Source organism: Pseudophryne corroboree, chromosome 1, assembly GCF_028390025.1.
Source record: "Pseudophryne corroboree isolate aPseCor3 chromosome 1, aPseCor3.hap2, whole genome shotgun sequence".
Taxonomy (NCBI): domain Eukaryota; kingdom Metazoa; phylum Chordata; class Amphibia; order Anura; family Myobatrachidae; genus Pseudophryne; species Pseudophryne corroboree.
Genome location: NC_086444.1, coordinates 1,187,927,769 through 1,187,942,080, shown reverse-complemented (window position 1 = coordinate 1,187,942,080; position 14,312 = coordinate 1,187,927,769). Strand labels below are relative to the sequence as shown.

Here is a 14,312-nt window from a genome sequence, read left to right as displayed (position 1 = left end):
AACCTCCCATAGATATTCCCACTCCACAGAGTCAAAAGCCTTAGCGGCATCTAACGAGACGACTATGGAGGAGGAAGGGTCCGCCCTGGGGATCTGTAGGTGAGTAAACAGACGTCTAAGATTAATGGAGGTCGATTTATTGGGCATAAATCCCGTCTGATCAGGGTGTATAATGTGAGAAATAACTGTATTTAATCTGCCAGCCAACACCTTAGCCAAAATTTTAATATCAGTAGGTAAAAGGGATATAGGACGGTAGGACTCCACCTTCCTAAGATCCTTGTCAGGCTTAGGGAGAACCACAATCACCGCCTCCGCCATAGACGGGGGGAGAGACTCTTGTGCAAAAATCTGGCCATATAACTCAAGTAGGCGCGGGACAAAAAAATCTAAGTTATGCTTATAGACCTCAGAGGGTATGCCATCCAAGCCCGGGGCTTTCCCACTAGGGGATGCCTCAATTGCTGCCCTAATTTCATCGGGGGAGATAGGCGCTTCCAGGAGGTCACACGCTTCACCAGATAGGGTGGGAAAACAGACACCGTCCAAGTAATCGTTAAGTTGCAATGAGGTACAATCCAATTTAGATTCATACAAACAGCTATAAAAGGACACAAATTCAGCCGTCATTTGTGGAGTCTGGGTCAGGTGAACACCATCAGAGTCTACAATCTCTACCACTACACTAGTAGGTCTGTCTCCCCGAGCCAAAGAGGCCAGGTATGTCCCGGGCCTGTCCCCAGTAGCGTAAAAGGTATGAGATGAGAAAAGGAGTCTATGCTGAGTCTTTTCCATTAGGTAATCTCTCCATTCCTTCTGAGCCGACAGCCAAGCCAACTTGGAACTGTTCAATGAATCCTGCAAGTATTGCAGCTCTGCAGCGACACTCCGGACCTCCAACTCAGCCTCCCTTTGCTTATAGAAGGATTTCAAACCAGATACCCGTTTAATCAAACTTCCCCGTAAAAAGGCCTTAAACGTGTCCCATAAATTAGAGATAGCCTGGTCAGCACTATTCAGCTCAAAGAACTCCCGCCATGCGGCCACCAGATCAGAGCCGTCCCCCATGTGAACAAGCCAAAATGGGTTAAATTTCCATACAGCTTGACCCCTCTCGCAGTTAAAGTCTAAGTGAAAGGTTAAAGGGGAATGGTCTGATATACCCCTAGTCTCATATCTAATATTACCGACGCGGGGAACCATGTCGCTCGAGAGGAGGGCCAGGTCAATCCTAGAGAAAGAAGAGTGGGAGTGGGAAAAACACGAGTATTGTTTAAGAGAAGGATGTCTCAATCTCCACGGATCGACCAGGCCCAGCCCCGACACCACATTTGCAAAACCAGATCCCCCAGGACATGCGGCAGACGGAGACATAGATAGCCTATCCTTCACCATATCTAGCACATTATTGAAATCCCCGAGGCAAATAACAGATATCCCGGGGGATGAGGCCATGAACCCAGCAACCTTCTTAAGAACATCAGGAGAGTAGGGAGGGGGCACATAAACAGCTAGCAGGAGGACAGGGACATAAAATAATCTACATTTCAAAAACACATATCTCCCCCAGGGATCCGATTGTATAGATTCCATTACAAAGGGGACGGTCCGCCTAATAAGGACCGAAACCCCACGTGAGGCAGACGTATGCATGGAATGGTATGCCCAGCCCACCCAGGGTCTCTTCAACGAGAGAATCTTACTCCCCACCAAGTGTGTTTCCATAAGGCAGACAATATCAGCGGCATAGTGTTTAATCTGTCGGAGTACGAGAGACCTCTTAACTTTATCATTGAGCCCTCTCACATTCCACGATAACACCTTAAGCCCCGTCATAGTACATCACAAGTATAATAGATGCATCACCCCGCGGCCAGCCAGCCCCGCCACGCACAGATTCAGCAACCAGACACCACTGCCTAAACAGCATAATAACAGACCATGTACTTTCGCAACCAACATTTCCCCCCAAAAAGTAAATATAACCTAACGTCCTCCCCCACCCCCCGCCCTGTATACCACCCCCAACATGCAGCATACTTGGATCCCAAAACTGAGTACCTACCTAAAAATAAAAATAAACCCAACTTTGTTGCACCATCAACCAGTGCACACTCTCCTTAATAGGGGCCAAGAATGTAATGACTCTCGGGAATAGAGAACAGAATAAAAAAAAATTAGGAGGTAGCTCCCAGCCATCAACCATACCCCCCTCAAAAACAAAAACAAATGAGGGGAGATCATAGCGACCCACCCCCTAGGTCTATCTAAAACCCAAAATAAAACATATACGGGTAACATGATACCACCCATATCAGGCCAAGTATATAACACTCCCCCCCCCCGCCCCCCACAAAGGGACAGAAAGTAGAACAAAGAAAAAAGGGAGCAAGAACCCAGGCAAACTTATGAACAAAAGCATACCAAGAAAAGCATGGCTGACGAAGGAGTAATCATATATCCTGTCTGAACTGCAAAAACAGTGTAACGGGGACTAAGGGTGACATCAATCAAACAGTCCCGCAACCTATCGCCTCGCAATAACTAGCACATATATCTAAACAGACAGAGCAAGTAACTAAGAGGGAAAACAGGAGAGAATCAGCCTCCAGGATCAGCCGGATATTCACGGATCTGCAAGGGCATGTCTCGCCGGGAATCGTCTGTCCAGCCACACCATGGCCTCACGAGGGGTTGTGAAAAACTTTGTTTCCCCATCAGCCACCACCCGCAGTCTGGATGGGAAGAGCATGGCATACGGCAGGTCAAGTTCACGGAGCCTCCTCTTGACAGGTAGAAACTGAGCCCTTTCTTTTTGTACATCCACCGCAAAATCTGGAAATACCGATATAGGTGAACCATTCCATTTCAAAGGGCCCTTAACACGAGCCAGCCTTAGAATTGTGTCCCGGTCACGGAAATGAAGGAATTTAGCAATAAAGGTACGGGGTGGAGCTCCCGGAGGCAGCGGGCGCATTGGAACTCTATGGGCCAGTTCAACAGTGAAATAAGGCGAGAATTCCTCAGATCCGAAGGCGTCACGGAGCCATTTTACGAGAAACTCTTCGGGAGCGGAGCCTTCTTCTTTCTCAGGCAGGCCAATGAAGCGGACGTTGTTGCGCCGCAGACGCCCCTCTACATCCGTAAGCTTTTTGCGCACTTCAGTCATCTGAGATTCCAAAACATCAGTGCGGCGACCTAGCGGGCCGACGGAGTCTTCTACATTGGAAATACGGGTCTCCGCTTCTCCCACTCTCTCTCTTACCCGCTGAAGGTCCTGATGAATAATGGAGAGGTCAGACTGCACTTGCCCGATTTTATCAGCCAGACGCACCTCACTGGCAGTGACCGCGTCCAGAACTCTCTGCAGTGCAGCATCTGGAGGGTCAGAGGAGACGGAGCTGTGAGCAGGAGATGGGGGCGAAGCCTCGGATCTGGTAGACTCCCCTCTCCGTTGCTGGGGGCCCCGGTCACGAACAAATTTATCCATCGTCCCGCCGCCGCGCCGGTCTGGCGACCCTTCACCATCTTGGACAGCACGGTGTCGGTCCTTCCGGTCCACAGGGAATATCAAAGCAAATATAGGCACAGAGAGGGGGGGTGTCCGCCCCAACCGGCAAACGGGCGTCAGACAGACAATAGATATGTATAAATAGCCAGCAGGTCCACAGTCTCTGAAGATAATACAAAATGAGGTGCAGGGACTATCACTGCCAAACAGAGCCGTGAGGGTTGAAGCAGGAGGGGGGAGAGGGTCACATGCAGCCCAGCATCCACTTATCCAATGCAGCCCAGGCTTCCAAGAACACACTTGTACTCCCACACAGTACTGAAGGGGTTCACAAGCACCTGGATCCCAGAATGGCAGAGGGAGTCCAGAAAATGGCTGCCAAACCTCAACGTAACCCCCCACCCCCTCAGTCGTCGCCCTCAGTTGTTGTAGGGGCAACTAGTATACCTCCGCAGGCCCTGCAAGTATCTCCCGGCTGGCTTGCACGGGCGGCGGCGGACAGCGGGAGCCGCACTTCCGGTTCGCGGACAGCGCGTCTCCGTAGCAGAGGAGACGGCACAGGGAGCCGTACACGCGGCGCACTCCGGAGTCCAGCTATAGCAAGCGGGGCAGCAGAGGAGAGCACAGCTCCTTCGGTCCCTCGGCGCTCCGGACGGCCGCAGCGAGCGGCAGGCTGGGCAGAGGAAGAACTTCCGGTCCTGCATGAGGCAGCGGCTCCCAGCTCAGATCAGGGCCTGTTGGCATGCAGGGCTCCCGGACCTCCAGGTACAACAACAGCAGGCACACACCCGTTCCAGGGGGAGCAGGGGGCACTCATAAGTCGGTGGCAGGAATATTAGACCCAGAGGGGGGTATAGGATATATAACAGGATCAATTGGCTGGAGAGCTGCACAATGTGAGTGCTACTCCATGCCCGTCGTGGCCACGTTCCCATTTTTAAAACTTTTTGAAAGGGATGTGGGCTTCTATCCTCATGAGAAGCTGAGCCACCAGTCATGAACATAGGCCAAGGCCTTAGCCTTTCCTTGCCACTTAGTGTTGTGAATGGCATATTGCCAATCTACTGTATGACATTGGGAATCAGCCTTAGCAGATGACGTTGATGGAATTGCATCGTTAATGTCATGACTTTTGGCAGCAGGATCTTCAGCACTAGTACTAGGAACTGGAAGTGGTTCCAGATCATCCAATATTTTTTCCTCCAAATTTATGTTCTCCATTTCACAGGACAGTACCCCTTTATTATTACAGCAGACAGAACAGTGCCACTTCATTTTCACAGCACCCTTGTATTTCTACAGCATACAAGACCAGTGTACTTTTATTTTAACATTAGCACCCCAGTATTTTTACAGCATGCAGGTCCAGTGTACTTTTATTTTAACAACAACAGCCCTGTATTTTTACAGAATACAGGACCAGTGTACTTTGATTTTACCAACAGCACCCCAGCATTTTTACAGCATACAGGAACAGTGTACTTTTATTTTAACAACAGCACCCCTGGATTTTTACAGCATACAGGACCAGTGTACTTTTATTTTAACAACAGCACACCAGAATTTTACACCTTACAGGGCCAGCACCCTTGTATTTTCACTGCATACAGGAAGACAGTGCCCCTGCCCCCTGTACAACACAGTGACAGCCAGGACAGCAATACCCATGTACAACTACAGCACCCTTAACAGAACATGAAACACCGGTGACAGCCAGGAGAGCACCCCTAACATCACAGGGATGCCACAGTGACAGGAAAAGCACCTCTACAGAGCACAAACTGACCCCACCCAATGCCACCTCCCATAGAGAGAGACAGAGGTCTGTCTCCTTCACTCTCCAAGTCTGGAGTGGAAATGGTGGCGATGCACAGCTGTTTATATGGAATGCAAAACCCACGAGAATCCAACAGCAGGATGATGATGTTTTGCCTCGATCTGGTTTCTGAGTCTAGCGGGAAGTCTTGAGCCAGACTCGGGTCCAGGCTCAAAGCATGATGTTCAGGGTGGGGGGTGGTTCGGTTCTCTGAGAACTGAACCCGCTCATCTCTAGATACAACAGTATGATACTGTTTTCAATATGTACTTTCCATGAAAAAGAAAGGGGGGTTATTGAATCAGATTCTGGAAAATAGAAAAACATCTGTGCAGCTCCCACTTACATCTGTAGGTAGGTATTGCCATAGGGGGTCTTTCAGACCTAATCACACGCAATTTTTTTTGCAGAGCTGTGATCAGGTCAGAACTGCGCATACATATACTCCCCAATGTGCAGGAGAATCGCCCCCCTGCAAAGGGGATCACCGGCCAGCGACAGGTTTAAAGAAGAAAGTGGTCGCACGGTCGACTGCAAGAAGATTGACAGGAAAAGGCCGTTTATGGGTGTCAACTGACCGTTTCTAGGGAGTGTCCGGAAAAACGCAGGCATGCCCAGCCGTTTGGAGGGAGGATTTCTGACGTCAGCTCCTGGCCGTATCTGAGTAAGTCCTGAGCTGTGCAGAGACTGCACAAGCTTTTGTTTGTGCAGCTCTCTGCACAAGCGTTCACACTCCTGCACATCAACTACCCCTTCCCCCTGTAGGCGGCAACTACCTGATAGCAGCACTGCAAAAAAACACCTGCGTTCAATCATGTCTGAATCTCCCCCACAGTGTAGTGCAATAATATAGTGCTGACTGTGTTTGCATAGGTTAAATAGATATATGATGGTGTTTTCTTTGGCACAGACATATATCTGTATAAATGTGTACATAGTAGAGATCATTCAAGTAAATATAATTATTTACATTGTGAAAATATAAACACTCATTCAATTTTTTCAGTAAATACTATTAAAAAAAGGCATATATCAATACATATAAATAACAAAATATAAGTAATAAAAGGAAAATAAAAATCAAGATGTATGATTAATAAGTCAGGATAAAACTGACAAGTGTTCGAACATATATTGTGCAGCTGATGTGAGCCTCCCGGCTCATTGTAGTGGATCCAGATACAACATCTGCTTTCTCCACTCGCTAGGTGATGCAGGGGTTAATACCTGTGCTGCAGATGGTACAAATTGCCACCTGGCCAGTAGGAATATACTTAAAACATGGATTGTAATTTAGGGGTTTGGGATACACTGCTTTATACTGCTAATATTGTAAATACACTGTTAGTAAAGATTATAGCTTAACAATATCCTGTTTTATTTACTGATTTTTACCATTTAATGGAAAGTAATATTACTTGTTTCAAAGATAAAAACATTAAATAAATAATTAGGACAAAGAAGCTGTAACCATAGTAACTAATCAGACATTGTCCTGTATTAATTTGTCATGTTCTGCATTGACGGCTACAACAAGTTTGTGCAATAATTATTATTCCTTATTCATACAGCACTAAAATAATACCCTGCACTGTAATATCAGATGTAAGCTTTATTCATAACAGGTCCCGACCAATGAAGCTTACAACCTAAATCCTCTACCAGAGGCACATAAACAGCGAGGCAATCTGTTCTGAGGATAAGTAACCTAACACTGTGCGTCTTTAAAAAAAATGGGTTACCACCTCAACCCCTTAATTAAGGACACATATTAATTACACAGGTTCTGTGGCTGATTAAAACCAGGTGAAGTGGAGTCTTGAAGTCAAACAGCCACAGAGCCTGTGTAATTAATATGTGTCCAGAATTAAAGGGAGGAGGTGGTAACCCTATAAAAATGCACATGGACAATAGAAGGGGGAACACATATAAACTTTCATTATTGCATAAAATAATGGTACAATGATAACATTTCAGCCCAGCGACCCAGCACTAACAACCGGCAACACTAATCACCATCCTACTAATTACGCTGCTAAGAGTTATACAAACTGCAGAAAGCAAAGTAATATCAGATTACTGGTAACCTATAAATGGCAGCATAACTTTTAAGCTTGCATTAATAATTACTAAATAATATTGATGTTAAATATTGTAAGTCTAATGTTGTCGTCTTAGAAAAAAATATTCTTATGTATTGTAAGAAATAATACAGTAAAACATTGTCCATGTAACAGCAGATGGTTAGAAAGGAATTCATCACAATAACAGTATGTTGGGACTAATCCAGCTTTGTTCTTAGAATTCTTAGAAATAAAGTAATTTAGGATTTTGTTTCTGTCTTCTGCTAAATAACAGCAATCTGCAGATATTTAGAACTTTTCTAACAAAAATGTCTCAGATACAAACGTGAGACAAAGATATTCTGCATGATATAAAATTACAGAGAGACGTAAGAAGTTACTGAGCAATGCACTGAAATTATTAGGAATTTTCTGTTTGTTTGAAATGTCCCTGTAATGTACATTTTTATATTTTGCAGCATTTATTGTACTTACATCATGACGATTGCACTGGAGAAAATTTTCCATCCATTCATGTAAGAAAATACTCTTGTACATCTGGTGAATAGTCCTTTAATAATGTTATTTTCTGCCTGAGAATACTTAGATGTAAAAATGTAATTGTTAACTACAAGGTGACGTCCGGGTGTAGAGTTCTGTGTCTCAGATCTGCAGAGCGTCATATATAGGACCAGCAACAAAAACAAAATACATAAAATATTTAGACCCATTGTTACCGATAATCAGAAGCATATGAGATGGTTTCTCCTCTCTCTCCAATCCCAGCACTGACAGCTGCACAAGTGTAGTATGGAATATGCAGGACAAAGGGAGACGTGGTGATAGAGGGAGCTTTATAGTCATTGCATATTACTCTTTTGTCATGGACTAATAAAAATACAATAGTGTAAATAGAACAATGTTGCTTTTAAGAAGAATAACACAAATTTATATGAAAAAGTAAATTACAACACCAGAGGCCACTATACATAGAAGCTGGTTTTTCATAGTACAATATAATCAGGTGTGCTCATAAAGGGTCTAAAGTGGAATTAAACTAAGTTCAAAAGAAAAACAAATAAAACTTTATACTTCTTTGTTTTATACTTATTTGCGATGATTTTGGCCACGTACATCCTGTCTTTAAAAACAAGCATAGGAGTGGTCACCCTAATGACTGCCACCCTAAATTCATAAATCCTGTACTACAGGGCAGCCCTACAAGTGGTCCCATAAGACTCTATGGGGAGAACTGCATTTGGGATACCATCTACCTAAACTTTCATCCTAACCAGACAGATAATTGATGCTATATACCCTAAACACCAAATAATCAGTAGTGAATTTCACATTAGCTCATACTGTACCTATGGGCGACACTTGTTTGGGAACGGCACTTGGATGCCTGCAGGGTTATCAGAATGTTTTTCAGTTGGGGGGGCAATATAAAATCTCAGTTTGGAGCCCCTAACTTCTGGCCTTCTTAGATGGGTCATGTGTGCCTGTATGGAACTATATGGAGAAGCTGGGAGTGATTGTCCCTTGTACACATTATTCCTGGTAGATCTCATTTTACACAGTATGCCAGGTAGAGCTGCTTATACATATTATGCCAGGTAGAGCCCCTTGTACACATTACACCTGTTAGTGCCCCTTACAGACATTATGCCTGGCAGAGCCCATTTGTACATATTATGTATGGTGGAGTGCCACCTCCTCTTCATTCCTCTCCTAATTCCCTTGCCCTTCTCCCCTACCCCTTCCCCATGGCCAGCAGCTATGCTGTTGCTTACCGCTGTTGTTAGCTCACTGGCAGCATGTCTCTGCAGAGCTCAGATGGTGCAGGAGATGAGGAGAGGGCAGAGTACATGGGGCAGGCAGCTTTAGCGATACCTGCAATGTATCAGTGCTACAATTACTTAACACAGCACCAGCAGTGCAGCTGATGGTAGGCAATCATGGGTCCGGGTGGATGTCATCTCTTTCATGTTTGGGGGGAGTGAGCTGCCTCCTTGCCCCACCCCCAATCTGATGCCCTTGGATGCCTGCATTGTTACCATCTGCATTAAATTTCCAGTAACTGCAAATTATTTCCACTCAATGAAATGTCCTGTTATGGCTTAATTATTCTATTATATTGTGATTTAAACTAATCAATTAAAAAAGTAAAACTGCACATACCACTGAACCTATCTCTTATAAAAGGAGTGGTATTCATTGTGGAGCTTAAAATCTTAGTACCGATCTGGGCATGAACAGCCATAGGCAGTTTTAGGATGGGGTGTGCACCAAGGCACATTATCACCACTTAAATTTAGGAGAATTGTTGTTTTATTTTATTTAAGCAACAAATTTTCCAAAAGGATGGGGCTGCTGGCTGTCAGCCTTTCAGCACTCCCCTGTGCCAGGGGAAGAACTCATGGCAGTGCAGCCAGTGCATAACACATGGGCCTGCTGTAATTATGGGGCCAGCGGATAGCAGCTATATAATGAGTCAACCTGACTCATCATTAGTATGCAACAACAACTGCTTCTCCATGGGCTGTAATGAAGTAGATGTGGTCCAGCTGGATGAGGAGAAAGTAGCGTAAGGGCAGAAAGGCCTCCCTTCATGTCTCATAAGCTCAACCTCTCATACTCTTGTGTGGCTGAGTCTAGCTGAGCACTAATGGAGAGTAAATGCTGCTTGGATTACATTATGATCTTGAAAGGGGAGATAGAATTAGCCACTCTGCCCCTGCCTGCAGTTTCTGTGCCCCGGCTTCTCCCATGCTGCCTTGCATTAGTCTCAAGCCCCAAACTCAACCATTTAAAACGTATGTCTCTGCCTTTAGACACCTCACAGCTATAATAAAATGCCTCCCCAGTCACCTACTATCTTCCTGTCACCCATTGCCTCTCCCTGTCACCCCTGCCCCTACCTTTTCATCAACTGCCTCTGTCTGGCAGCCACTACCTCTACCATCACCAACTGCCTCTCACTGTTACTTTCTTCTGTTACTGCCTGCCTCACTCTTTCACACACTGCCTCTCCATCACCCACTATATTTACCTGTCACCCACTGCCTCACCCTCTGCCTCTCCCCTTTACCTCTATTTCCCCACACCCCCTCTCTTCTGTCACACTCTGCCTCTCCAAGGCATCACCCTCTCCCTGTCATATAAATACTTCATTGATTTGAGGCAATGCCCCTTTTTGTGAGACCATATCCTTTTCTCCAGGAGCCATTAGCCCCTCTTTTTCCTTGTCATGGTAACACCATCATTTTGTTCTGGATCCACCCAGACATGCTATGCACAGCATGACAGAGCTTAATTTATCTCTAAAATGCTATACAGTGCAGCAAAAACACTTTCAATTACTAATCAAAATATTTAGGTATATCATCATAAAATATCTGCACGAGAGAGCCCATATATAATACAAATATTGTCAGAAGCTAAGCAAGCCCACCACACTCTACCGATGTACTATACATATCTTGTGCAAAACAACATACCAAAGCCCTGAATTATCAGTAAGTTGTGCCCAGAAGATACAGATAGACTAGTGGATTCTGTACTGGAAAAAGTTTTAGATGTTCACATAGAAAACAAACTTAGCAGTAGTACCCAAAGTAGGAATGCAGAAAAAAAAGGCAAACAAGGTATCAGCATGCATAAAGTGGGGATTTGATGCAGTGGATGAGAATGGTATACTCCCATTATTTAAATCACTATTAAGGCCTCATCTCGAATACTGTGCACAACTATGGGCACCATACTGCAAAAAGAATATCCTGTAACTAGAAAAGGTTCAGAGACGGGCGACCAAATTGATTAAGGGGATGGAGATGCTAGAATACGAGGAAAGGCTTGCTAGGCTAGGCATGCTTACACTGGAAAAAAGGAAATTAAGAGGGGACATGATTAACATTCACAAATATATAAAGAGTCAATACACAGAGCTATCAGGGGATTTGTTTGGGGTAAGATCATCACAAAAGGAACGTGGGCACCTGCTTAGGTTAAAGGAGAGGAAAATTTGCACACAGAGATGGAAATGTTTCTTCACAGTAAGGACAATACGTATGTGGAATTCCCTGCCTGAGAAAGTAGTAATGGTGGACCTGTCATTACTTTTAAGAATGGACTAGATAAATTCCTAATGGACAAGGATATCCAGGGTTATGGTGGGTAAACCATGCACTATAGTAATAAAATAAAAAAAAATAAAAAAGGAATTGACATAACGGCTAAACATTCACCACAGTTAAAGTTAGTCTTACAAATATTACAGTGTAGGAGATCACTAACAGGTTAACTTGATGGACAAATTGTCTTTTTTTAACCTCATAAACTGTTACTATGCTACTATGTTACTAAAGTATATGTTATAGGATGTATAAATTATATATATATATATATATATATATATATATATATAATTGATCAGAACTGGGAAATGGGTTTCAATGTGTGGATACATGTGCATTTTACAGTGCATGCAGAGACACAAGAGTATCAGGTCTCATGACCTACTAATAGAGCTTCCCAACCAGAAGAAAGATAGGAAGGGGGGGAGAGATGTAAGTGACCCAGGGATCCCAGCTTTGTTTCCTTTTATGAGTTAAAATACCTTTCTTTTAAATATAGTTCAACACAGGTGACGCTAATCATATATTAAGAGGACATCCAGGAGCAGAGCATTTTGTCCCTCCTGGAATAGGTTATGTTGGGAGTTATGCACAATCTGATCACCCCCCCCCCACTCCTTTCCCTGGACTCTGGATCTCCCTGTCTTAAGTGCCCCAGGCCTCCCAAGGCTTAATCCTGCCCTGCATAATCCTGCATCACCAATTAATGTTGCAACATCAGGAAAAGTGATTTATCAAAGGAGCTACATTAATGACGGCTGTAGTGAGTCATTATTACACATTAGAGAAGAGTTACCTTTAGCCCTCTTACTTGTAGAGGACTTGCAGCATTTCAGTCAGGGTTTATAGTTCCTACAGATGGAGCCACGCCAAGGACTGCTTATTGTAGCATCTGGGACCCGTGTGCGTGTGAGACACACATGCCCCATTCACTGCAATGGGAGCGTCTCTGTGCACTCCCATAGTACAGCTGGGCACCGGATCACCTTGTCATGCTGGAAGTGCACGTTTGTGATTTAGTCACATTAGATGAGCACGGCTCCATTTGTATATCCCAGGTAAAATATTAACTGAATCAGTGCGAGATATTGCTGGACGGGTTCACGGCAATCATAATACCGACACCGGGATCCCGATCGGCACAATCCCAACATGGGGACGAGCGCCCACAGAGGGAGTATATGTCAGGATTGTGCCGGTAGGGATCCCAGTGTCGGTATTCAGACCGCCAGGATCCCGTCCGGCGGGATCTTGACCGCGTCCCATATTAACAGCTGAGAGCTAAATAACTTCAAGTCACAGACTGGTATATGATATCTGCAGGTGCATAGCCATAGCTCATAGACTTGGAGAATATATCTTGCAATTTCAGTAAACCCTCAGGATCTTCTAAAACATCCACTAACATCTGCGTATGATTGCCCTGCTCAGCTGCAATCTAGACTAATCCAAGCTCTGAGCACTTTTTACATAGCTAGATTCTGCATTTCTTTTCGTATCTACTCTTTATACCTCATCTGACAGAGGGTATTTCTTAGTGGTTTGAGACTAGTGGTATAGCGCAAACAAAAGGTTACTTTTTGTTTTAAAATATATATATATATATATATATATATATATATATAACATAATAGAACAGAAGTTGGCTGGAAACTGAGATTTCATTTAAACGAGGGATTTATAGCCTTGGATCCAACTATAGGAAAATTTAAGAGCATATCCACTAACTACAAATGTTTTATATTAAATATTATAAGTGGAGATTATAATGAATTGTCAACAGGAACAGTAACAAGGAACAGAAGGTTGTAACTATATTTCATTCAACTCAGCCAGGGAGAACCACAGTGTCATTCAACCTGGGTTCACCAAATAATAAAAAAACATTCATAATTAGAGATGAGCGGGTTTGGTTCCTCGGGATCCGAACCCCCCGAACTTCACCCATTTTTGGTTCAATCATTTTTATTGAAATAGGGTTTTGTACATTTCAAATATAGAAAATCAGCAATAGTATGAATGTAATAGACAATATAACAGAGAGGAGAAATTCCGTAAAGGAATCCTGTTGTATTCACCAGGTCTCGTAGTGAAGAACAGTACAATTCTGAGTTTAAAGGATGGTAGGTCAAAGACCCATTATATTTCTACAAAGTTAAACCTTAATAAAATAACCGGGAGGGGGGGGAGACAAACAAAGACGAGACTGGATAAGGAGGGGAAGTACATATAGGGAATATCCAATCGGAACACCTTGTACTATGTGACAATCAAAGATAAAACAGAAGAGAAGGATAAGTTGAACTAACAATATACAATCAAATGGTAGAGAGCTTCAAAGTGGGTGGCGCTAGTGACAGAAATCAGGAAAAAATTCTCGTTTCAGTAATAGAACTCGACGTCTTATCCTAATACATCCTGATAATAGTAATAGTATTGAAAAAGAGGGGCTAAACCATGCTTATGTAAGTAGAGGTGTTAAGAATAAAAGGGACTGTTGTGTCAGATCAAGGGTAGATAGATAATACTTCCATTTTAAGGTAAATTTATCATAGGAAAGAGAGGGATCTAGTGCCAAAGAGCGTCTGTCAAAAAGGAGTAGTTGTAGTATTCTATTCTTCAGTTCGTATAGGGTCGGAGCTGAGCATACTGTCCAGTATGTTAAAATCAGTTTTTTGGACATGGTCAGTATGATTGTGAGTAGAGGTATAATCGATGATGAGTTTACCGGGAGCGTCCAGTTTCTAAAATTCATACAGAGGCAAGCAAGAGGATCAGCAACGAAT

The 14,312-nt window shown here is 43.8% G+C and overlaps 1 protein-coding gene across 3 annotated transcripts in view; it reads right to left on the bottom strand.

The window, feature by feature from the left end:
* The window catches only part of LOC135014379 (extracellular calcium-sensing receptor-like), a 365,092-nt gene that overhangs the window by 51,211 nt on the left and 299,569 nt on the right, over window positions 1–14,312 (bottom strand). Inside the window, exon 1 of one of the 3 annotated variants that reach the window (XR_010213049.1) lies at window positions 7,886–8,180. The exons of the other annotated variants lie outside the window; for them this stretch is intronic. The gene's annotated coding sequence lies outside the window, so the exon portion shown is untranslated. Of the gene's footprint in view, window positions 1–7,885; window positions 8,181–14,312 lie in introns of those variants that run through there. 3 annotated transcript variants of the gene reach the window in all.